Source organism: Ovis canadensis, chromosome 13, assembly GCF_042477335.2.
Source record: "Ovis canadensis isolate MfBH-ARS-UI-01 breed Bighorn chromosome 13, ARS-UI_OviCan_v2, whole genome shotgun sequence".
NCBI lineage: Eukaryota > Metazoa > Chordata > Mammalia > Artiodactyla > Bovidae > Ovis > Ovis canadensis.
In genome coordinates this window covers 58,351,993-58,378,061 of record NC_091257.1, presented here as the reverse complement: position 1 = coordinate 58,378,061, position 26,069 = coordinate 58,351,993, and the positions used below count along the sequence as shown (strand labels likewise).

The following is a 26,069-nucleotide window of genomic DNA, read 5'->3' as shown; positions in this document are numbered from 1 at the left end:
GTCGGAAGGAATGCAGAAAGAAAGCCTGGTCTCGATAAGGGTCAGGACTGCTGACCCCGCATGACTCTGCATCTTCCATTATTTTCTATGTACAGCTCAAGGTACATAAGCTCCCTTGGAAAATAAAGTTGCGGGCCTTGCTCACTGAAGCTTGGTCTCCCCATGTTGTTCTTTCTTTTCAGGCTGACTCCCTGGAGCGCAGGGGCCCTCTGAGTTCACTTCTCTGCCTGGGCTTCTAAGACTCACTTGAGAAGGTGCCCAAGGTGGGGCACCTTCCGAGATTCAAGAGGGCGCCTGTGGCTTATGTGAACAGTGCAAGTTCCGTGCTGGGGCTTTATTGGCTTTCTGCATAAACCAAGGAATATCAGCCTCTTTCTCTCCTCTATTTTCTTAACTAAAACATTCTTTTCCTATCTCTCTATCAGTCTCTCAGTCGCCGATGCCATCACCCTGAGGATACCCTGGATCTAACTGGGGCTGGACCCTGGTACCATTGCTTTTTATGTGATTCAAAATCTTTCCCATTTCAAAGAGGTAGATAGTGAGTATAACACAGTTCTGCTGGGTCTAGTTCGAATTTTTATTAAATGCATGGACATTTGGGGATGGGCTTCCCTGGTGGCTCAGATGGTACAGAATCTGCCTGTAATTCAGGGAACCTGGGTTCAGTCCCTGGGTTGGGAAGATCTCCTGGAGAAGGGAAAGGCTACTCACTCCAGTATTCTGGCCTGGAGAATTCCATGGACTGTACAGTCCATGGGGTTGCAAAGAGTCAGACACGACTGAGTGACATTCACTTTCGGGGATGTACCTGGTAATGAGCCCATGAGCTTAACTAACAGTCCTGTTGCTTTCCTCCCCTCAACCCAGTGTGCTCTACGAAGTAAATAAATTCTGTCTTCTATCAGCAAAATGTCTCTTAATAATTTTTCCATTTTATAAATTAGAATAGTGAACCTCAAAGTATAAGTCCAGTACCTTGTTACATCTATTCTAAAGGCAAGATAGACAGCAAACTTTCTAGCTTCCAGTCTAGAGACTTGTCCACTAGCCCCTCTTATGACCAAGCACTGCAGACCATACTTTCAGTTCAGTTCAGTTCAGTCCCTCAGTCGTGTCCGACTCTTTGTGACCCCATGAATTGCAGCACGCCAGGCCTCCCTGTCCATCACCAACTCCCAGAGTTCACTCAGACTCACATCCATTGTCAGTGATGCCATCCAGCCATCTCATCTTCTGTCGTCCCCTTCTCCTCCTGCCCTCAATCTTTCCCAGCATAAAGGTCTTTTCAAATGAGTCAGCTCTTTGCATCAGGTGGCCAAAGTATTGGCCAGCATCAGCTCCAGCATCTGTCCTTCCAATGAACACCCAGGAATGATCTCCTTTACGATAGACTGGTTGGATCTCCTTGCAGTCCAAGGGACTCTCAAGAGTCTTCTCCAACACCACAGTTCAAAAGCATCAATTCTTCGATGCTCAGCTTTTTTCCTAGTCCAGCTCTCGCATCCATACATGACCACTGGAAAAACCATAGCCCTCAATTTTGTTTCTCTTCTCAAAGAATCAGCTTTTAGTTTTATTAATCTTTACTATTGATTCTTTTACTTTTTTCATTTATTTCTGCTCTGATCTTTATAACTTCTTTCCTTCTGCTAATTGGGGGGGGGGGTGGGGGGGGAGGGAGGGTGTTGTTCTTCTTTTTCCAGTTGTTTCTAGTGTAAAGTTATGTTGTCGATTGAATGTTTTTCTTGTTTCTTGAGGTAGGATTGTTTTGCAATAAACTTCCCTCTTAGAAGTGCTTTTGCTGCATCCCATAGGTTTTGAGTTCTCATGTTTCATTGTCATTTCTTTCTAGAAATCTTTTGATTTCCCTTTTGATTTCTTCAGTAACCTGTTGGTTATTTAGAAATGTATTATTTAATCTCCATGTGTTTGTGCTCGTTACAGCTTTTTACTTGTAATTGATATCTAGTCTCATAACAATGTGGTCCAAAAAGATTCTTGATACAATTTCAATTTTCTTAAACTTACTGAGACGTGATTTGTGACCCAAGATGTGGTCTATCCTGGAAAATGTTTCATGTGCACTTGAGAAGAAGATGTATTCTTCTGCATTTATATGGAATATCCTTAAGATATCAATGAGATCCATTTCATTTAATGTATCATTTAAGACTCGTGCTTCCTTATTTTCTGTTTTGATGATCTGTCCATTGGTGTGAGTGGGGTGTTAAAGTTTCCTACTATTATTGTGTTACCGTCAATTTCTCCTTTTATGTCTGTTACTGTTTGTCTTATGTATTGAGGTGCTCCTATGCTGGGTGCATAGATATTTACAGTTGCTATGTCTGCCTCTTGGATTGATCCCTTGATCATTATGTAGTGTCTTTCCTTATCTCTTGAAATATTATTTATTTTAAGGTCCATTTTGTCTGATATGAGCATTGCTACTCCAGCTTTCTTTTGCTTTCCATTTGCATGGAATATATTTCTCCATCCTCTCACTTTCAGTCTATATGTGTCTTGAGGTCTGAAGTGGGTTTCTTGTAGACAACAAATATATGGGTCTTGTTTTTGTATCCCATCAGCCAATCTGTGTCTTTTGGTTGGAGCATTTAATCCATTTACATTTAAAGTAATTATTGATATATATGTTCCTTTGCCATTTTCTTAATTGTTAGGGTTTGATTTTGTAGATCTTTTTCTTCTCTTGTATTTCTTGACTATATAAGTCCCTTTAACATTTGTTGTAAAGCTGGTTTGGTGGTACTGAATTCTCTTCACTTTTGCTTGTCTAAAAAGCTTTTGATTTCTCCATCAATTTTGAATGAGATCCTTTCCACGTAGAGTAATCTTGATTGTAGATTTTTCCCTTTCAGTACTTTAAAAATATTCTGCCATTCCCTTCTGCCCTGCAGAGTTTCTGCTGCAAGGTCAGCTGTTAAATGTATCGGGTTTCCCTTGTATGTTACTTGTTGCTTTTCTCTTGCTGCTTTTAATACTTTTTCTTTGTGTTTAATCTTTGTTAGTTTGATTAGTGTCTGTGTTGATGTGTTTCTCCTTGGGTTTATCCTGTATGGGACTCTTTGTGATTCTTGGATTTGATTGACTATTTCCTTTCCCATGCTGGGGAAATTTCCAACTATAATCTCTTTGAAAAGTTTCTCATGCACTTTCCTTTTCTCTTCTTCTTTGGAGACCCCTATAATTTGAATATTAGTGCATTTGATATTGTCCCAGAGGTCTCTGAGACTATCCTCAGTTCTTTTCATTCTTTTTACTTTATTCTGCTCTTCAGGAGTTATTTCCACCATTTTATCTTCCAGCTCTCTGATTCGTTCTCTGCTTCATATATGCTGCTATTGATTTCTTCTAGAATAATTTTAATTTCAATAATTGGGTTGTTTGTCTCTGCATGATTATTCTTTAATTCTTCTAGGTCTTTGTTAATTGATTCCTGCATTATCTCCATTCTGTTTTCAAGGTTTTTGGTCATTTTTACTACCATCATTCTGAATTCCTTTTCAGGTAGTTTGCCTATTTTGTCTTTATTTATTTGGACTTCTGTGTTTCTAGTTTGTTCCTTCATTTGTGCAGTGTTTCTCTGCCTTTTCATTCTTTATTTTTTTAACTTATTGTGCTTGAGGTTTCTTTTTCCTAGGCTTCAAGGTTGAATTCTTTCTTCCTTTTGGTTTCTTCCCCCCTGCCCCAAGGTTGGTGAAATGGTTTGTGTAAGCTTCATATAGGGTGAGATTTATGCTATTTTTGTTGTTTGTTTATTTTTCCTCTGGTGGGCAAGGCTGAGTGAGGTGGTAATCCTGTCTGATGATGACTAGATTTGGATTTTTATTTTGTTTGTTGTTTGGATGAGGTGTCCTGCACAGGGTGCTACTGGTGGTTGGGTGATGCCGGTCTTGTATTCAGGTGATTTCCTTTGTGGGAGTTCTGTCTATTTTATACTTCATAGGATTAGTCCTCTGGTTCTCTACAGTCTTGGATCAGTACTTCCGTCCCAAAGGCTCAGGGTTTGATCTCTGGTCGGGAACAAAGACTCCACAAGTGGTTTGTTATGGCATTCAGTTCAGTTCACTTCAGTCACTCAGTCGTATCTGACTCTTTATGGCCCCATGAGTCACAGCACACCAGGCCTCCCTGTCCATCACCAACTTCCATAGTTCACTCAGACTCACGTCCATAGAGTCAGTGATGCCATCCAGCCATCTCATCCTCTGTCATCCCCTTCTCCTCCTGCCCCCAATTCCTCCCAGCATCAGAGTCTTTTCCAATGAGTCAACTCTTCCCATGAGGTGACCAAAGTACTGGAGTTTCAGCTTTAGCATCATTCCCTCCAAAGAAATCCCAGGGCTGATCTCCTTCAGAATGGACTGGCTGGATCTCCTTGCAGTCCAAGGGACTGTCAAGAGTCTTCTCCAACACCACAGTTCAAAAGAATCAATTCTTCAGTGCTCAGCCTTCTTCACAGTCCAACTCTCACATCCATACATGACCACAGGAAAAACCATAGCCTTGACTAGACAGACTTTAGTCGGCAAAGTACTGTCTCTGCTTTTGAATATGCTATCTAGGTTGATCATAACTTTCCTTCCAAAGAGTAAGTGTCTTTTAATTTCATGGCTGCAATCACCATCTGCAGTGATTTTGGAGCCCAGAAAAATAAAGTCTGACACTGTTTCCACTGTTTCCCCATCTATTTCCCATGAAGTAATGGGACCGGATGCCATGATCTTCATTTTCTCAATGTTGAGCTTTAAGCCAACTTTTTCACTCTCTTCTTTCACTTTCATCAAGAGGCTTTTTAGTTCTTCTTCACTTTCAGCCATAAGGGTGGCGTCATCTGCATATCTGAGGTTATTGATATTTTTCCCGGCAATCTTGATTCCAGCTTGTGCTTCTTCCAGCCCAGCGTTTCTCATGATGTACTCTGCATAGAAGTTAAATAAGCAGGGTGACAATATACAGCCTTGACATACTTCTCATCCTATTTGGAACCAGGCCATTGTTCCATGTCCAGTTCTAACTCTTGCTTCCTGACCTGCATATAGGTTTCTCAAGAGGCAGGTCAGGTGGTCTGGTATTCCCATCTCTTTCAGAATTTTCCACAGTTTATTGTGATTCACACAGTCAAAGGCTTTGGCATAGTAAAGAAAGAAGAAATATATGTTTTTCTGGAACACTCTTGTTTCTTCGATGATCCAGTGGATGTTGGCAATTTGACCTCTGATTCCTCTGCCTTTTCTAAAACCAGCTTGAACATCTGGAAGAGAAGACTCTACACATGGACATCACCAGGTCGTCAACACTGAAATCAGATTGATTATATTCTTTGCAGCCAAAGATGGAGAAGCTCTATACAGTAAACAAAAATAAGACCAGGAGCTGACTGTGGCTCAGATTATGAACTCCTTATTGCCAAATTCAGACTGAAATTGAAGAAAGTAGGGAAAACCACTAGACCATTCAGGTATGACCTAAATCAAATTCCTTATGATTATACAGTGGGAGTGAGAAATAGATTTCAGGGACTAGATCTGATAGATAGAGTGCCTGATGAACTATGGACAGAGGTTCGTGACATTGTACAAGAGACAGGGATCAAGACCATCCCCATGGAAAAGAAATGCAAAAAAGAAAAATGGTTGTCTGAGGAGGCCTTACGAATAGTTGTGAAAAGGAGAAAAGCAAAAAGCAAAGGAGAAAAGGAAAGATATAATAATCTGAATGCAGAGTTCCAAAGAATAGCAAGAAGAGATAAGAAAGCCTTCCTCAGTGATCAATACAAAGAAATAGAGGACAACAACAGAATGGGAAAGACTAGAGATCTCTTCAAGAAAATTAGAGATACCAAGGAAACATTTCATGCAAAGATGGGCTCGATAAAGGACAGAAATGGTCTGGACCTAACAGAAGCAGAAGATACTAAGAAGAGGTGGCAAGTATACACAGGAGAACTGTACAAAAATTATCTTCACGACCCAGATAATCACGAAGGTGTGATCACTCACACTCAACTAGAGCTGGACATCCTGGAATGTGAAGTCAAGTGGGCCTTGGAAAGCATTGCTACGAACAAAGCTAGTGGAGGTGTTGGAATTCCAGTTAAGCTGTTTCAAATCCAGAAAGATGATGCTGTGAAAGTGCCGCACTCAATATGTCAGCAAGTTTGGAAAACTCAGCAGTGGCCACAGGACTGGAAAAGGTCCGTTTTCATTCCAATCCCAAAGAAAGGCAATGCCAAAGAATGCTAAAACTACCGCACAATTGCACTCATCTCACACGCTAGTAAAGTGATGCTCAAAATTCTCCAAGCCCGGCTTCAGCAATACATGAACCGTGAACTTCCAGATGTTATGGCAGAGATTAAAGCACATACTCAAAAATAGGAAACCAAAGATGAACTCCAGACAAATGGGAGTTACTAAATCGGCAAATAATAATTAAAATGATGGAATATACATACCTACATATACACCCATAAGCAGAATCAATAGAGTCCAACAAAAACAAAGTACAATCGACTGACCTGGAGAACAAAGGATACCAAAAATGATATCTACCAGTTAAGAACAAAACTAATGAAAGCACAAACTGGAAAACAAAACTAAAGCAAGGTGCCAAGTGGGGAATAAAGCAATGGGAAAAAAAAAACTAACAAATATGTTGACAGGAAAGGAAAGAAAGAAAGAATAGATACGCGAAGCTAAACAGAAGTAGATAAAAAAGATTTATATATATTAAAGCTTAACTGCTAGGGGGAAAGAACAGTAGGAAAAGCAAACACAGGAAGATTTTTTAAAAATTAAAGTTAAAAAATTTTTAAAGAGAAAAACAAAAAAAAGGAAGAGGAAAGAAAAAACAAAACAACATAAAAGAAAACTCCACAGAGCTGCAAAGGCCCAACATAAAGGCAGAGGTTTATAGCAACAATAAAAAGTGTGATTGAAAAAAAAAAAACTTGAAAGATTAATTAGATTTCACAGTGCCAATAAAATCAGCAACTACAATGGGGATGGGGGGAGGAAAAAAAAAAAGAAAAAAGATCCATAAGAAACTATACAGCCATCTCATCAGAACTGATTCAAATGAATTCTTTTTAACGGCTGAGTAATACTCCATTGTGTATATGTACCACAGCTTTCTTATCCATTCATCTGCTGATGGACATCTAGGTTGTTTCCATGTCCTGGCTATTATAAACAGTGCAGTTCTGATGAGATGGATGAAACTGGAGCCGATTATACAGAGTGAAGTAAGCCAGAAAGAAAAACACCAATACAGTATACTAACACATATATATGGAATTTAGGAAGATGGCAATGATGACCCTGTATGCAAGACAGGGAAAGAGACACAGATGTGTATAACGGACTTTTGGACTCGGAGAGGGAGAGGGTGGGATGATTTGGGAGAATGACATTCTAACATGTATACTATCATGTGAATTGAATCGCCAGTCTATGTCTGACGCAGGATGCAGCATGCTTGGGGCTGGTGCATGGGGATGACCCAGAAAGTTGTTATGGGGAGGGAGGTGGGAGGGGGGTTCATGTTTGGGAATGCATGTAAGAATTAAAGATTTTAAAATTTAAAAAATAAAAAACTAAAATTAAAAAAAATTAAAAAAAAATAAAAAAAAAATAAAAAGCAAAAAAAAAAAAAAGAAACTATACAGCAGGTCAAAACAAGAATAATAATTGTTTTTCTTGAGTCACTGCTGTCAGGATCCTTTTCTTCTCTTTGAGTTACAATCCACCTCACCTCCCTAGGATGCCCCCCCAACATTGTGCTGGTCTCTGGACCTGCTGTGGGGGCAATTCATTTTCTAATCTGTTCTGACTCCTGTGTCTTCTTGCCTCCAATGTCAACAGCTATCAAAACTAGTGCGTTTTCTTCTGTGGGAGTTCTCAATGTCCTTTTATATATTCCATAGACACAGAGTCTGCATAGCTGATTGCGTGGATTTAATCTGCAACTTATACAGCTGGTGGGAAAGTTTTGGGTCCTCTTCCCTAGACACACTGCCCCTGGGTTTCAATTGTGGTTTTATTTCCACCTCTGCATGTGTGTTGTCCACTGGGGTTTGCTCCTGAGGCTGTCCTGGAGAACCTGGGTTTGTCTCAGAGAGGGCCAGGTGTGAAGGTGGTGTAGCTCCTTGGGTCACAGGGGTTCTGGCAGCACCCAGTACTCAGGGGAGTTGGCAGCTAGGGCATCAGGAAATATAGTGCTCCAGAAGGGTATGGCAATCAGTATTTTCCAATACACTCCAGTATTCTTGCCTGGAAAACCTCCTGATAGACAAGCCTGGCAGGCCACAGTCCACAGGTTCGCAGAGTTGGACACTACCGAAGGGACCCCATGTGTGTAGACACAAGACTTTTTTTTTTTTTTTTTTTTTTTGCCTGTGACAGTTCTGCCCCAGTGAGAGTTGAACATGAAGGTAGCAGAGCTGCTTGGGTCATGGGGACCATGGTGCCACCAAATGTGCAGGGAAACAGACTGCCTGAGCCGCTGAAGTATTGGCCCTATCAGAGTCTTTTTTCAAGCCTCTGGTACCTGGCCATCAGAAGGCCTCTTTGGCTAGTCTTTGTCCATAGCTCTGCCTGTTTAGGCACTTAGAGGGCTCCTTTGCCTGGGGTTCTTTCCTGTTGTTCCGTGCATCAGGCACATAGAGGGCCCCCCTTCCCTGTGCCACACCCCGCCCCACGGTGGGGTCCTACTCTGTAAATCAGAACATGAGGCACTTAAAGGGGCACTCCGGGTGGGGTCCTCCTCTGTAGGTCCCTGCCTTAGGAGCTCGATGGGTCAGCCTTTCTATTGCTCAGCTATCCATGCTGGTGTGTGGGGAGAGAGAGGCTATGGCGATGGCTCCATCCCCTATGCGTGACTTGGCATTTCCCACCACAGTCTCCTCCCTCACATTCCTTCATCTGTCTCTCCACAGCAGCCCTTGCCCTGGGATTGCTCCACAATCCCTAAGCTCCAGCTCCCAGTCACTGCGCCTTCTAGGGGACTTGCCTCCCTGTCCTGGGTGTGTATGGCTGTGGCAAGAACTGTCTGATTCTCATTCTATTCAGGCTGCCACAGAGCAACTGTTTCACACTCAGCCTTAAATGTTTCTCCTCTGACTCAGACAATTGCCCCGCTGTGGGGACTGGACCCCTGCTTCAGTTTCCCCACACGGTGAGAGCAGGTCCAGTCCTACTAACACTCCAGTTTTTCCCTCTAGTTCCTTTGTCCTACAGAGTTTTGTGCGGTTCCATATATTCTTTTCCGCTGATCCGGTCCTCCTGTCCGCTCTCAGCTGGTGTTCTGTATGCACTTCCGTGTCTGAAGGCGTATTCCTGATGCATCTGAGGAGAGAGATGTACTCCACGTCCACCTACTCATCTGCCATCTTGTTCCTCTACAGAGTGACTTTTCAAAAAACATCAGCTCATGTAACTACTATGCTCAAAACCCAAAATGTAATTCTCCATTTCCCTCAGAGTAAAGTCCTGTCAAAAACTTACATGACACAGACCTCCGGGCCCCACCAGCTCTCTGGCCTTCTCTTCAAATCTTCTCTTCCCATCTCACGAAATTCCACCCACCATCAGCTGACTTGCTGGCCCTTAAATGTTACATGAATACTCCTACTTCCTTGACTAGTATTTTCTGTTCCAGAGAAATGCAGGGAGCACAATCTCTATGTTTCAAGGCTCTTTCTTGTACAAATGAGAAGTTGTGTGGGATGAAGTGTAGTTGGCTCCTCTGGCCAACAGCTGTACAGAAGTGGGAGAGATGGTGTAGAAATATCTCCTACAGGCACTTGCCCATTTCTAACAGCTAAATACTCCTGATTTTGTTCACAGTCTCAGCCTCCACTGGACAATCAACTCAAGAATTTCTCATTTTAATTAATATCTATTGATAAAACAATTTCTAGGCAGATGATTAAGAAGTTAAATGAATAAAATTTGCTCCCTTACAGTAAGCAAAATATAATGCTGAATTTGTAAATGATATTTTTAGCTTACCAAGATAATTATGCTGCTAAAAAATAAGTATACAACCTGTAGATTGAAGATTTCTTCTCTGTGTAAGTAAAAAATCACACACATTTGCACAGAAAAATGCACAGAAGTATTATTAAAACGGTTAATCACAGCTTATTTTGATTTTCAATCCTTTGCCTTCTTTTTCCTAATTTTGTGTAATTTGTATGTATTACCTTAATTATCAGAAAAATAGAATTATTCTTACTTTGAAGTCTTTATTGTTTCATAAAGTGTTAAATGTTTTAAAAGCAAAAGCAAGCTTTCAAAGTTTCAGACATTTCATTTAAGCACCTTCACAAACTACAAATATCTTCACTGCCCTAGAAGCAAAACATTCTCAAAGAACCACGGTGAGAGGTGAGAGTCAATATTCTTCAGAGAATGGAAACTCAGGATGACCGACACCACTGAAAGAGAAGATTCATTTATTAAATCAACCATGTTGTCATAGAGAACATTATTCTGTGAATGTGGTCAGGATGGGCTAAAACTCTAAATCTACAAACACGTTCCTCATTCTCCCCTGACAAGCACACCTGCAGGTGCCTGCTCCATTTGCACATGGCACCTGCACATCCAGTCCCAACATTCATGTGTGATCTCCACTCCATGGTGACAGGTAGTTGGACTCAAGTTACAATTTATATGAGAGCACAAGACCTAGAGCTCACTGTGGAGGCCATTTCACACACAGGGAGAACTTCTTCGGTCCCTAGTTGATGAAAAGGTGCACAAATTAGCTGCCCTTTTCCACACATCCATGGATAAGCAAATACTGAGCACTCCAAAAATACAGAGCACCTCCATTAAGGAACTTGTTGTCTATAGGAGAGCTAGCATGTGCACCTGAATAATCACACAGTTCAAAGTGGGATTATTACCTCTTTAATTTAGTCAAACATTGGTTATGCAGGAATTACTATTACTGCTTTTTTCATTTTTCCTGTGTTTCTACTTTTCTTTCAGAATTTGTCTTTTTCAATTTGACTCATAAAAGAGTGCATTCTGAGCAATACGAAGTACCAGGAGCCTGGCTCAGGTCATTACCTGAGTCCACAACAGAGTACAGAAAAGTAAGTATCCACCTTTTTTTCAATTATCATGCCTTTTATCAGAACCATGATAGCTGCTATAAAAACAATAGGGAGAGTTTTGAAATCTTTCACTGGAAATGAAATCTTCGTTTCACCAATAATTGGTATTCCCTTCTCTCTAAATTCCCTTCCAACATCTCCCTGTATGATTAGCCCTCTGTCCCTTCAATCCTGACATCTTCCTGCAGTAACTGGGCAGCTGGAATTCAATGTTAGTGACTAAATCAAAGTCAAGATGGTAGGGGTTCCCCAGGGGATGGACCCCTAATGGACAAATATAACAATGGTGTGAGTTTTGACTCAAGAAACCACAGAAACCCAGATGATCTTACCTGAGTGTGTCCTGCTAAACAGTCACTCACTGGAGGGTCAGTTAAGCTGAAGATCTACTCGTAAATCAGTTTTGTGAGACAACAAGGATGAAGACATGGGAGTTGTAATAGGGAAGAAAGGGCAGTGAAGAGATCGATTTGTAGGAAGTAGATGGTGTCTTGGTGAAGAAATGCCCATAAGGGAGAATGTCCACCACTTAGGGGACAGGGTTGGACAGGCCCACGTGACATCGTAGCACTGATGGATGTTGGCCTTTCTAGGACCCTCCTCCATTAAAAAACATCTACAATACATTTTATAGTTGTGTTGGGGTTAACATGATTGCAGGCTTCCCAGATGGCTCAGTGGTAAAGGATCCACCTGCAAAGCAGGAGACATGGGTTTGATCCCTGATTCAGCAAATCCCCTGAAGAAGGAAATGGCAACTCACTTCAGTATTCTTACCTGGGAAATCCCAGGGACAGAGGAGCCTGGCAGGCTACAGTCCACCAAGAGCCCATTTCCAAGAGTTGGAAATGACTGACTAAATAACAACAACAAAACTTGAATGCAATTCATGATGGATTCATTATTATACAGTTATTATTAATATAATAATTTTCCACTGATGTAGACAGAAATAGAGATTAAACATGTTCATAGGACCCTGAAAGAATACAGGGCTGCAGGCACCTTGCCCTCTGTGTTTCCTGGGTCCCTCAGCCTTGAGAGGAGGTACACCAGGCATAGGGATTAAGGGTACAAAGTAGTGAATTCACCAGGATGTCAACTCAGTGATTTTATTGATGGGCTGGCCTGGGCCCCATCACATTCCTCTTGGTCAGAGACAGAGCCCTGGAAGAAACCTCTGGTCTGAAGTCTGCAGGAAGCCCCTGGTTTACTCCTACTCTAGAAATCAGCACTGTTTTCCTAGATTTAAGCTTTTAAAAAGCTAAGTTCTCCTGCTGACCTGCCTACTACAGAAAACAGTATTTGTGGGAAACATCGGCAAGTCACTTACAGGTGAAATTCGTAATATTTTATATTTCTGTTGAGGCCATCGATTGCTTTCATGTCTTCTGGAGTCAGTTCAAAGTCAAACACCTGGAAGGAAGAAGAATCACATTGACCTCTCCCCCAAGCAGCCGGCCTCCCCCAGGGACTGGAGGACTTTCCAGCTGTATGGAGACACAAAGAGGAGACAGGGAAGCCATGTCTGTCCTCAGCTTCCAGATGAACAAGCCTGGGACCTTCTGCTGAGTTCTCACCTCTCCCTTCCCACACCTTCTCCTTCTCTGTCCACCTCACAAACATTACAGTGCATCAGTTGCTTGTCTTTCTAAGTGAATTACTTCAGACAAAAAAAGAAGAAATCTGAAGTCATTTTTTTTTTCAAAACACACTGCTTTTAGACACTCCTAACTTGATACCTATACCTGAGTTGACATTAGACTGATTGCCTCTCCCCAACACACCCTAAGGGTGACAGCATTTGGCTGAAGCAATGTGGGAAGGAGGCTCCCCTGAGAAAGCCTGTTCAGCAATCTGATATCAAACTACTCATTATCTATGATTGGATCTAAAAGAAAACTTTATGTATATACTTTCCTGGGGAAAGTTATGAGAAGTGTTTAAACACTAAGGAACAACAAATTATTAAAAATTCACATCATAACAAAGAAATGGAAAGCTCAATTGTGTAAAGAAATTCATTTTCTCCAAAGTGATCTCTTGTTTCAATGCAACATGAACCAAAGACTTAAACACATATTCTGTTGTGGAAGTTGGTATAGTGATACTAAATTTTAAATAAGAGAAGAGCTAGTCAAAAGCAGTCAAGACATCCTTAAAATAAAAGAACGTACCACACTAAAAAGCAAAACTTATTTTTTACTTCAGTAACACAGTACAGAAATAGTTAAATAGACAAGAGTGGGCAGAAATGTACTTATGGACACTTGATATGTGGCAGAGTTGACAAGGAAAACGTGGAAATGGACAGTTGTTTTTGTTATTCAGTCACTTAGTATGTCCGACTCTTTGTGACCCCAAAGGAAGAGGTTTTTTCTCCCCACTCACTGACTGAGAAACATATCACTGTGCTGAAAAGAAGATTAGGTTAGTTGCCTTATTCTAGGCAATAAAAACTATACAGAGAAGTCTTCAGGCTCCTCTAACAAGAGCCACATCCACCTGTTAGAGCAGAACTTCTGAGCTGCTCAGCACTGAACTGCAAATACACAAAAGAGCCCAGCCTAGAGGACAACAGCTGAGCTGAGTGCAGGCTCATTTTCAAACCACAGATTCAGATACATAAATGAACTCCACATTAAATCCTGAAACTGGGGAGAGTTTCCTGCACAGTTAAGGGCACAATAATGGTCTCCTGCTGCTGCTGCTGCTGCTAAGTTGCTTCAGTCGTGCCTGACTCTGTGCGACTCCATAGACGGCAGCCCACCAGGCTCCCCCGTCCCTGGGATTCTCCAGGCAAGAACACTGGAGTAGGTTGCCATTTCCTTCTCCAATGCATGAAAGTGAAAAGTAAAGTGAAGTCACTCAGTCATGTCCAACTCTACAAATACATAAAAAGAGGAATAACCTAGCTAAAGTGGACAAAGTCATTAAGAGGAACTTCACAAAGACAGAAACTCAAAAAAATTAAATGTATTAAGATGAAAGCCTATTAGTATTCAGGGAAATAGTAATAAAACCACAAGGCTTTGGAAGTTAAAGATAATTTTTGTGCGCCCAAATTCACATTATGGTGTTAAAAATGGAGCCTTTGAAGAAGGATTAGGTCATGATGGCAGAGCCCTCACAAATGAGATTTCAAGAATATCATATTCATATAAGAGACTTGGGAGAGCTCTGTTTCCCCTCCAACATGTAAAGATACAAGGGGAAGCCTGTGACCTGGAGGAGAACCCTCACCCAAACACATAGGTACCCTGATCTCAGACCTACAGTTTCACAACTGTGAGAAACAAATTTAATTTTTTTCATAGCCACTCAGCCTGTAGTGTTTTGATAGAGCAGTTCAAACAGTCTAAGAAAAATCACATGATGCAATTTTATCAATTGAAAGAGAAACTAAGATATTTTCCTTAGGAACCCTCTGCCCACAGCCCTGCTCGTCACCTGCATGTTCTCTTTGATCCACTTCTTGTTGTTACCCTTGGCCAGAACCACAACCCAACGTTGTATCTGGTAGCGAAGGGCAACCAGAGCTGCCGTTTTCTTGTGCTTTTGAGCAATGGCAGAGAGAACCGGGTCCTCCAGGAGAACGGGGTGGTTTGGGTTCACCCTGGAAGGAATTTCAGAAATGCTGAGGAGCTGAGTCTCTAAGGAGGCTTTTCAAACAGACCAAGTAGGTCCACTCCAGGCCAGTGCTTCCCAAAGTCTGCTCCAGGGACCGTCAGCATCAGCATCAGCATCACTTGGGATATTATTAGAGATACAAATTCCACAGCTGAGCTGAAGACAAACTGAATCAGAATCTCAACTGTGTCACTTCCCATGTTGTGTTTACAGAGCTCTGCAGGTGATTCAGATGCATTATTCAGTTGAGAACAAATGCCAAATTGTGGATTATTTTCTTTAATTCTCAGGGGTTGTTTTTCTTCTGCAATCAAGGGCATGAATAGAGAAACAGTAGGGAAAGCCCAAGAATTCTTTTTAAATTTCACTTTTTAAGGTATTGATAAAAATTGAGTAGTCTCAAAAATAAGAGACGTTCATTTCATCATTATTTTTCCAGGATGTTCACAGAAATGCTTCAAATTGAAATGTTTTCTATCATGATATACCAAGCAGTTACATATTATCCAAATTTTAGATATGAGTTAAGTGAGGCTTGCAACATCTGTTTTTACAAATGTGTTCATTAGTTAATAAGTAAATCATGACATCAGTTTGTGTCTCTTGTCTCAACTGGGTGATTACATGTGGATTTCAATGCAGACATTTGTTATTGATAAGTCTACAAGCTAATACAATGTAGAAAAATTGTCTGGGTGATGGGAAGATAAAAGAGAAGGATTAATTTCAACCCACCCCTCTCTCCCCTCTGCCTATGAGAGTTATCTGAGTGCTGTATTATTTAAATTGTTTCATCAAAAATTGAATTTCAAGGAAACTCCTGATGTGTTCATTAGGATTCAATACCATTCTTTTACTCGTTGGGATCCCAGAGCAGCATAGGCAACAAGAACGATTTCATGTGACTTGCAGAAATCCAACAGTTTGCTCTGGTTGAGATAAGGGTGACATTCCACCTGTAGAATGCCCCAAAAGAAGAGTATCAGATTATATGCAAAGGCAATATTAATATGACAGAGAAAGATTAAAAGTTTTCAAAGACTAAAGGAAAGACTAGAACATTAAATGAAAATGGGAAATGTCAACATTTACAGAGAAACAGAGAAAAGTGTATTTATACAGTTAATTTTATGATAGACATGGATGGGAGAACCAGTCAAATACTGAGTAATCAAAAGCTGTGCTCTACATTTCAGTAGATGTTCCTGAGTAAATATTTCATATATTACTAGTATCATCTTGAGCCTTTAACTTCATCCTCTAACCTGGATGAATTTCATCACCTCCAACATTTTTCTGAACTATGCTCCCTGTTTAAGACTCATAAATGCTGAGACAACTAGACCAAGAATTCAGACATCAGAACCCCACACAAACCCTTAAAATCCATCTCAGCTGTTGTGAATCTTTATTAATTTACTTCTGGTTCCATGTTTTTATCATCTTCCTTCCTGTATGCAGTTCTCTTCAGGGCACTTTTCCCTCCATCTGCTTATCCTTTCATCTCAGGGAAATGCCTCCTTCCTCTAGTTCTGAATTCTACCCAAAATTTAGAAGGAAGGCATCCCACCTTTTCCACCCAGACTGTCAAGCAGATATACTGCTACAGATTCTACTCACACCATACAGACAGGCTCTTCACTCTAGAATCCTTTGACCCGCAAAGGTCAGATGAACAGCAGGGGAGGACAGACAGACATCTGGCTCCTGGGCAAGAAGGAGGTTCTGAAGAGCAGGAGGGAGATGAGCCAAGCTGCTCACCTGGTTGCAGACAGGCTTGTACTTGAGCCCTGGCTTGTTCAGGATCTTCTCTAGCTGCTTGTGGTTGAAGTTGGACACCCCGATGGACTTGGTCAGCCCTGCATCCTTACACTTCTCCAGGGCCTGGGAGGGAGGGGTGGTGAACAGTCATGAACAGTCATTTGGAATGGGCAATAGAATAAGAATAAATGCTGAAAAACACCAGTAACCACACTCATCCATCAAGAATTACTCTTGACTATCAAGAAGAAAAATCAGGAAGAAGGTCATGTTATAAAAAGAAAAACTACTGCCCCCACCTTAAAAAAAAAAAAACCAGAAAAGATGTATCACATGGAAGGAAAAAGACACCTGTCTACACTGCCCCAAATTCTCCTCCTCCATTCCTCTCTGTGAACATTTCAGCAATGGTTTCCTCTCCACAACCCCAGCATCCATGCCCTTAGATTCATGAACTGCTGAGTCTGATGGTCCACAGCCCATTCTCACAGGTGGAAGAAATGAAGGAGGTCCCCCCTCTTCTGGCTCCTCCTTTGGTTCTCTCCTCCCTGGACTCACCTCCCACGTGCGACAGAAATCCACTGAGTCAAATATCAGTTTTCCATTTTCATCTTTTGGAAATAATTCCTCCCCTGGCTGGAATAGAAGAAGTCATTTTGGACATGTCACAAAATGATTTCTCTGCATTTACAGGCTGCCAGGCACCAGGGAGTAAACCTCCATCAGGTAGTTTCACAACTTTCTAAAAATTAATATTTGCAAAGTGATTTGCACATATGGAGTTGTCAGCAATACCTTTAGGAAGGAAGCTTATTCCAATCTCTTATACTCAATATATGTTGTAATAAATACAATTTTTCTAGGTCCTAAAAGGGACTCACAGTGACTTCTCTGAATTTTGTCTGCTCCTTGTACTTGCCAATTTTGAAATGCCTTTTCAGGCTGGAAATGGCTGTAAGTTACATGACATAATTTCCAGAATAAAAATTGTAGTCTTCATATGGCTAGATATCAGACTTTCTTTTCCCTCTGAGCATCAGGTGCCCTAGGGCAAGCATGTGAATCAGCAAGGCTGTCTTTAGGTGAATATGGAATGTGGATGATCCACACATGTTCTCAAATATTTGTGACCATGAGCCTCAACTGCCCCAAGGTTATACTTGCCTCCAATGGAAAATGTTCAGTAAAAAATAAAGTAAATCATGAGTAGTGTCCTGATAAGGGATAGAAGAAAGGAGACATTTCTGAACACTGCTGAAAATCCTCAAAACACTGTGTCCAGGACTTGCCATCTACATAGTCCACTAAGCGATTTTGCATTACATAGCTTGAGTTTATTTCTGTAACTTGAAACCAAGAGTTCTAAGTAAACCACCATTCTTAATGGCTAAGTGCAGTCTACAAACCTCATCGTGAAGACAGGCAGGAGTGTAGGCCATGTCTCCCAACTTCCTATACAGTTAAGAGATTTAACTCACCCAGAGGAAGCACCACCAAATCTCCTCAACTTGAAAGAGTAGAAGACAAGATTAACTCATCATGTTCAAACGTAAGGCAGTGTCATGCTCACCACAGCTGCACCAAACTCTTGGTTCATGAAATCCCCAGACACTCAGGAGTCATAACAAGGACTGTGTGCAGAACTGGCTGATTTCTCTTTCCTTTAGTTTTTCAGGCAGAGCCTCAGATTATTAATTCCTTTCAAAAAACTCAGTAAAAAGATGATTACAAATAATTATTTGGGGGATTCTACTCTAGTGTAATCATCCTTTCAACCTACTAAGACAAATCTTTCTTCAACCATCCATGCAAGTTGATACGCATTCTAACACAAGGTATAACATTGATGTGATCACACAAATTTCTAACCTTCAGAGCCAGCGGATAATGCATAATATAGAGATCGACATAGTCCAGTTGAAGATTTTTCAGTGACTTTTCCAAGGCTGGTCAGACCAACTCTGATCGAAGGGAAGTTAACCAAAGCTGCAGAAGTTAAAGAATGAAAGTTGCATTAATAATAAACAAGGTAATTTTTTTTTTTGAGGCTTGTGTGATTTTACTTCCCCTACTGATGATGGAATCCCAGCTCATGGCAGTAAAGCACCAAGTTTTAAACACTGAACCATCAGGGAACTCTAATACTTTAGGAATATACCAATAAGCATAGTTCAGCCAACAACTCTTCACCAAAGGATCCTATTATGTAATTGTCACCTGGGCACAATCACTTGCACACGTGCACACACAGACAACACACGCAGTACCTTTGAAGTGCAGAATATGTCTTCTCTCTTCACAGTGCCATCTGCAATCTTGCTTCGAATGGCCTGGCCAACCTCCTCTTCATTTTGGTAGGCATGAGCACAGTCAATATGGCGGAATCCAATCTCTATAGCAAATGGGGTGAATTCCAGAGCTTCCCTCTTAGCAACCTACATAAGTAACAAAGGTACAAGTTGAATACCCACATAAGATATTGCTAGGCACAAGCTTTGATCTTCCCAAGAGTCAACTTTTTTCTATGTCTTTGGTTAGTTCTGTATGTATAGTGATGAACCCATGACAGTTTCCCTTAACATTCCTAATAAGTAATTAAATGAACACAACCCAGGAACCCTTCAACTTCAGGTGATCAGTGGCTGATTGCCGGTATCAGAGGATGGCAAAACCACCTTTAGGTTCAGTGATTTGATGAAAGAACCCAAAGGACTCAACAAAATGTTGTAGTCATGAATATGATTTATAATGGGAGGTGTCTGAAGCAAAAGGAGCAAAGTTACAAGGTGCCTGGTAAAAGTACCAAGAACCAAGGTGAAAGCTTCTGAGACTTCTACCTACCAGTGAAGCCACACAGAATACACCCAAAAACATACCAAAAAAAAAAAAGCTGTATCTTTTAAGGTGTACAATGTGATATTCTCATATAAGTTATTGTTGTTATTCACTTGCTCAGTCGTGTCTGACTCTTTGCAACCCCATGGACTGCAGCACTCCAGGTTTCCCTGTTCTTCACCATCTCCCAGAGTTTGCTCAAACTCGTGTCCTTTGAGCCAATGATGCCATCAAACCATCTCATCCTCTGTTCCCTCCTTCTCCTCTTGCTCTGAATCTTTCCCAGAATCAGGGTGTTTTCCCATGAGTTGTCACTAACATCAAGTAGCCAAAGTATTGGAGCTTCAGCTTTAGCATCAGTCATTCCAAGGAATATTCAGGGTTGGTTTCCTTTAGGATTGACTAGTTTGATCTGCTGGCCGTCCAGGGGACTTCAAGAGTCTTCTCCAACATCACTGTTCAAATATATCAAGCCTTTTGTTGTTGTTGTTGTTTTGATGGTGACAGTGTTGGTCTGTATTTTTATTTTATTTTTTTTAATTTTACTTTATTTTACTTTACAATACTGTAGTGGTTTTGCCATACATCAACGTGAATCCACTACGGGTGTACATGAGTTCCAAATCCTGAACGCCAGTCCCACCTCCCTCCCTATACCATCCCTCTGGGTCATCCCAGTGCACCAGCCCCAAGCATTATATATCCTGCACTGAACCTAGACTGGGACTGGTGATTCATTTCTTACATGATATTATACATGTTTCAATGCCATTTTCCCAAATCATCCCACCCTCTCCTTCTCCCAGAGTCCAAAAGTCTGTTCTATACATCTGTGTCTCTTTTGCTGTCTCACATACAGGGTTATCATTGCCATCTTTCTAAATTCCATATATATGCATTAGTATACTATATTGGTGTTTTTCTTTCTGGCTTACTTCACTCTGTATAATCGGCTCCAGTTTCATCCACCTCATTAGAACTGATTCAAATGTGTTCTTTTTAATGGCTGAGTAATACTCCATTTGTATATGTACCACAGCTTTCTTATCCTTTCATCTGCTGATGGACATCTAGGTTGCTTCCATGTCCTGGCTATTATAAACAGTGCTGTGATGAACATTGGGGTACATGTGTCTCTTTCAATTCTGGTTTCCTTGGTGTGTATGCCCAGCAGTGGGATTGCTGGGTCATAAGGCAGTTCTATTTCCAATTTTTTAAGGAATCTCCACACTGTTCTCCATAGTGGCTGTACTAGTTTGCATTCCCACCAACAGTGTAAGAGGGTTCCCTTTTCTCCACACCCTCTCCAGCATTTATTGCTTGTAGACTTTTGGATCACAGCCATTCTGACTGGTGTGAAGTGGTACCTCATTGTGGTTTTGATTTGCATTTCTCTGATGATGAATGATGTGAGCATCTTTTCATGTGTTTGTTAGCCATCTGTATGTCTTCTTTGGAAAACTGTCTATTTAGATCTTTGGCCCATTTTTTGATTGGGTCATTTATTTTTCTGGAATTGAGCTGTATAAGTTGCTTGTATATTTTTGAGATTAGTTGTTTGTCAGTTGCTTCATTTGCTATTATTATCTCCCATTTCGAAGGCTGTCTTTTCACCTTGCTTATAGTTTCCTTTGTTGTGCAGAAGCTTTTAATTTTAATTATACCCCATTTTTTTATGTTTGCTTTTATTTCCAGTATTCTGGAAGGTGGGTCATAGAGGATCCTGCTGTGATTTATGTTGGAGAGTGTTTGGCCTATGTTCTCCTCTAGGAGTTTTACAGTTTCTGGCCTTAAGAATCAAATCGCCAGTCTGTGTCTGAGGCAGGATACAGCATGCTTGGGGCTGGTGCATGGGATGACCCAGAGAGATGTTATGGGGATGTAGGTGGGAGGGGGGTTCATGTTTGGGAACGCATGTAAGAATTAAAGATTTTAAATTTTTTTTAAATAAATAAAACAAAAAACAAACAAAAAAAATCTTTAATCCATTTTGAGTTTATTTTTGTGTATGGTGTTAGAAAGTGTTCTAGTTTCATTCTTTTACAAGTGGTTGATCGGTTTTCCCAGCACCACTTGTTAAAGAGATTGTCTTTTCTCCATTGTATATTCTTACCTCTTTTAAAGATAAGGTGTCCATAGGTGCGTGGATTTATCTCTGGGCTTTCTATTTTGTTCCATTGATCTATATTTCTGTCTTTGTGCCAGTACAATACTGTCTTGATGACTGTGGCTTTGTAGTAGATCCTGAAGTCAAGTTCATAGCAATAAAGGCATACCTCGAGAAACAAGAAAAAAGTAAAATAAATAACCTAACTCTACACCTAAAGCAACTAGAAAAGGAAGAAATGGAGAGCCCCAGAGTTAGTAGAAGGAAAGAAATCTTAAAAATTAGGGCAGAAATAAATGAAAAATAAACAAAAGAGACCATAGCAAAAATCAACAAAGCCAAAGCTGATTCTTTGAAAGGATAAATAAAATTGACAAACCATTAGCCAGACTCATCAAGAAACAAAGGCAGAAAAATCAAATCAATAAAATTAGAAATGAAAATGGAGAGATCACAACGGACAATGTAGAAATACAAAGGATCGTAAGAGACTACTCTCAGCAATTATATGCCAATAAAATGGACAACGTGGAAAAAAATGGACAAATTCTTAGAAAAGCACAACTTTCCAAAACTGAACCAGGAAGAAGAGCTAACACCTATCCTACTCAAACTCTTACAGAAAATTGCAGAGGAAGGTAAACTTCCAAACTCATTCTATGAGGCCACCATCACCCTAATACCAAAACCTGACAAAGATGCCACAAAAAAAGAAAACTACAGGCCAATATCACTGTTGAACATAGATGCAAAAATCCTTAACAAAATTCTAGCAATCAGAATCCAACAACACAATAAAAAGATCATTCACCATGACCAAGTGGGCTTTATCCCAGGGATGCAAGGATTCTTCAATATCTGCAAATCAATCAATGTAATTCACCTCATTAAGAAGTTGAAAAATAAAAGCCATATGATTATCTCAATAGATGCAGAGAAAGCCTTTGACAAAATTCAACATCCATTTATGATAAAAAAAAAAAAACTCTCCAGAAAGCAGGAATAGAAGGGACATACCTCAACACAATAAATATATGACAAACCCACAGCAACCATTATCCTCAATGGTGAAAAATTGAAAGCATTTCCCCTAAAGTCAGGATCAAGACAAGGGTGCCCACTTTCACCACTACTATTCAACATAGTTCTGGAAGTTTTGGTCATAGCAATCAGAGCAGAAAAAGAAATAAAAAGAATCCAAATTGGAAAAGAAGAAGTAAAACTCTCACTGTTTGCAGATGACATGATTCTCTACATAGAAAACCCTAAAGACTCCACCAGAAAATTACAAGAGCTAATCAATGAATATAGTAAAGTTGCAGGATATAAAATCAACACACAGAAATCCCTTGCATTCCTATACACTAATAATGAGAAAGTAGAAAACGAAATTAAGGAAAGAATTCCATTCACCATTGCAACGAAAAGAATAAAATACTTAGGAATATATCTACCTAAAGAAACTAAAAACATATATATATATATAATATATATATATTATATATATAATATATATATATATATATAACTATAAAACACTGGTGAAAGAAATCAAAGAGGACACTAATAAATGGAGAAATATACCATGTTCATGGATCGGAAGAATTAATATAATGAAAATGAGTATACTACCCAAAGCAATCTACAGATTCAATGCAACCCCTATCAAGCTACCAGCGGTATTTTTCACAGAGCTAGAACAAATAATTTCACAACTTGTATGGAAATACAAAAAAAAAAACTCAAATAGCCAAAGCAATCTTGAGAAAGACGAATGGAACTGGACAAATGCATCAATTCTTTGGTGCACAGCCTTCTTTATGGTCCAGCACTTACATCCATACACGAACATGACTACTGGAAAAAACCATAGCTTTGACAATATGTACCTCTGCGGGCAAAGTAATGTCTCTGCTTTTTAATACACTGTCCAAGATTGTTATAACTTTTCTTCCAAAGAGCAAGTGTCTTTTAATTTTCTGGCTACACATCATTCACAGTAATTTTGGAGACAAAAAAAAAAAATAGTCTGTCACTGTTTCCATTGTTTCCCCATCAATTTGCCATGAAGTTATGGGACAGGGTGCCATAGTTTTTCAAATGTGGAATTGTAAACCAAGTTTTTCACTCTCCACTTTCACCTTCATCAAGAGGCTGTTTAATTCCTCTTCATTTTCTGCCATTATGGTGGTGTCATTTGCATATCTCAGGTTACTGATATTTCTCACAGCAATCTTGATTCCAGCTTGAGCTTCATCCAGCCTGGCATTTCTCAGGATTGTGCTTACTCATATAAGTATCCATTCTTAATAATTACCACAAGCAAGCTAGTTAACACCATCATCTCACATGGCTACCTTTTAGAAGTGCTTGTAAGAAGATATAGATCTAGTCTCTACAAAATCTCAAGAGATAGCCCATTATTTTTAACTATAGTCAACTTGCTGTACATCAGGTCTCCAGAATTATGCCTCTTACAACAGAAGGTTGTACCCTTGACCAACATCTTTCCATTTTTCCCAGGCTTGTCACCAGCTTCTGGTCACCATAATGCTACTCTCCCTTCTATGAGTACCACTATTTTAGATTCCACCTACAAAGAGATCATGCAGTATTTGTCTTTCTATTTCTGGCTTACTTCACTTGTGATTGCAAATGGACTAACTGTGTCTTCAGTGCTCAATAATATTCCATTTCTTTTTATATGATTCAGAATCTTTCTCATTTCAAGGAGGTAGAAAATTGGGGTAACAGACTTCTGCTGTGTCTAGTTCTGGTTTTTCTTAAATGCCCAGATATGTGGGGATGGGCTTCCCTGGTGGCTCAAACGGTATAGAATCTGCCTGCAATGCAGGAGACCTGGGTTCAATCCCCAGGATAGGAGATCCCCTGGAGAAGAGAAAGGCTACCCACTCCAGTATTCTTGCCTGGAGAATTCCACAGACTATACAGTGCATGGGATCACAAAGAGTCAGACATGACTGAGTGATGTTCACTTTCAGGGATGTACCTGGGAATGAGCCCATGAGCTTCAGTAACAGCTCTGTCCCCTTCCTCTCCTCAATCCAATGTGCTTTATGAAGTAAACAAGTTCTGTCTTCTATCTGCAAAGTGTCTCTTAATAATTTTTCCATTTTATAAATTAGAATAGTGAGCCTCAAAGTATAAGTCCAGTCCCTTGTCACATCTACTCTAAAGACAAGATAGACAGCAAACTTTCTGGCTTCCAGTCTAGAGACTTGTCCACTAACCCCTCTTATGACCAAGCACTGCAGACCATACTTTAATAAAAACACATTGCAAAACCCCAGGATACATTACAAAACCTGGCCTGAAAGACTGTATCTTATCCCCTCAAGTGATACTAAGGTTCCCATCCGAAGAAGTTTCCAAACAGAAACAGGAGCACAAGGCAAAATGCAGCTGGAGTGCTTCTTGCCTGGCACCAAGCAGATATCCCACAGTAGAAAAGCAATTCTCTTTCATTAGTTTTCAGTCACCTCATCTTCAGGACCTTCCACCTCAAATACTTCTCTGGGTCATGTATTATTGGAAGCAGGAAAGAGCTCTTGAACTAATGAAACATACATAAAAACCTTGCAACTGTAGTCACCCACAAAGGAAAGCAGCTGACAGTCAGTGATCTTGACAGCCGAGTCTCACCTCTTCTGCCAAGCTGGGAAAGAGATGGAAAGTGGAGGGGAACCCAGACCCAGAGTAATCTACAGATGAGCACAGTTTCATAACCCTGAGGCAGAGTGAAGACTGAATGCTCTCTCTTCTTTCATAGGGCATGGTTCTGGCCTGGTTAGTGGAACGATGTGATCCTCCCAGAGTCACACAGGAGCTCAGTGCTTGACAACCCAAGTCCCTTTCACTCATGTTACATCCACTACTATTTATATCTCGACCTACAACTGCTACTGTTACCTCTGGAGGTGCATAGGTTCCAAATCCCAGGACAGGAATGAAGTGGCCGTCATTAAGTTTCACTCTCCGGCTTTTGGGATCCATTGCCTATTTCTCCTTGGAGTAAGCAGACTGATGTTTTTCTTCTTTTTTCCCAGGTTAAGAATAACAGGAAGGTAACACCCCAGATGCACCATCCAATGTTAGCAGATATATTGCAGGAGGAGCATGATTAAACCAGTTTCCATTGAGTAAGAACAGGATTGAAATCAATTAGCTTGTTTGCTTTTTTCTTTTTTTAGCAGTAAAACACTATTATATAATGATGATATGTGCTGAATAATTATTGACTATATTTTAGACTAGAAACTTCCACAAGAGCAATATTTTTTATTTATCTATTACAAAGCCAATCTCGATCAAACGTCAGTTGAAACAACAGTCTTACAGTACAAACATACACGAATACACAAATCATACAATGCAAAAGTGTTTAATAAGCATTTTTTAAAATGTTAACCTTTAATGAAGAATCAAAACTTCAAATGAAAATAAATTTGCCTTTTTACATTTTCCACCAGCAAAATTATTATGCTTTACAGACCTGACTGGTGAAATCCTGAACATGATATGGAAACTAGACATTTGGCCAAAGTGCTTATTGGAGGTTAATTATTA

At 40.2% G+C, this 26,069-nt stretch overlaps 1 pseudogene; it reads right to left on the bottom strand.

The window, feature by feature from the left end:
* Nucleotides 1-10,253: 10,253 nt before the first annotated feature.
* Nucleotides 10,254-25,591, bottom strand: LOC138416995 (dihydrodiol dehydrogenase 3-like; annotated as a pseudogene).
* Nucleotides 25,592-26,069: the final 478 nt, after the last annotated feature.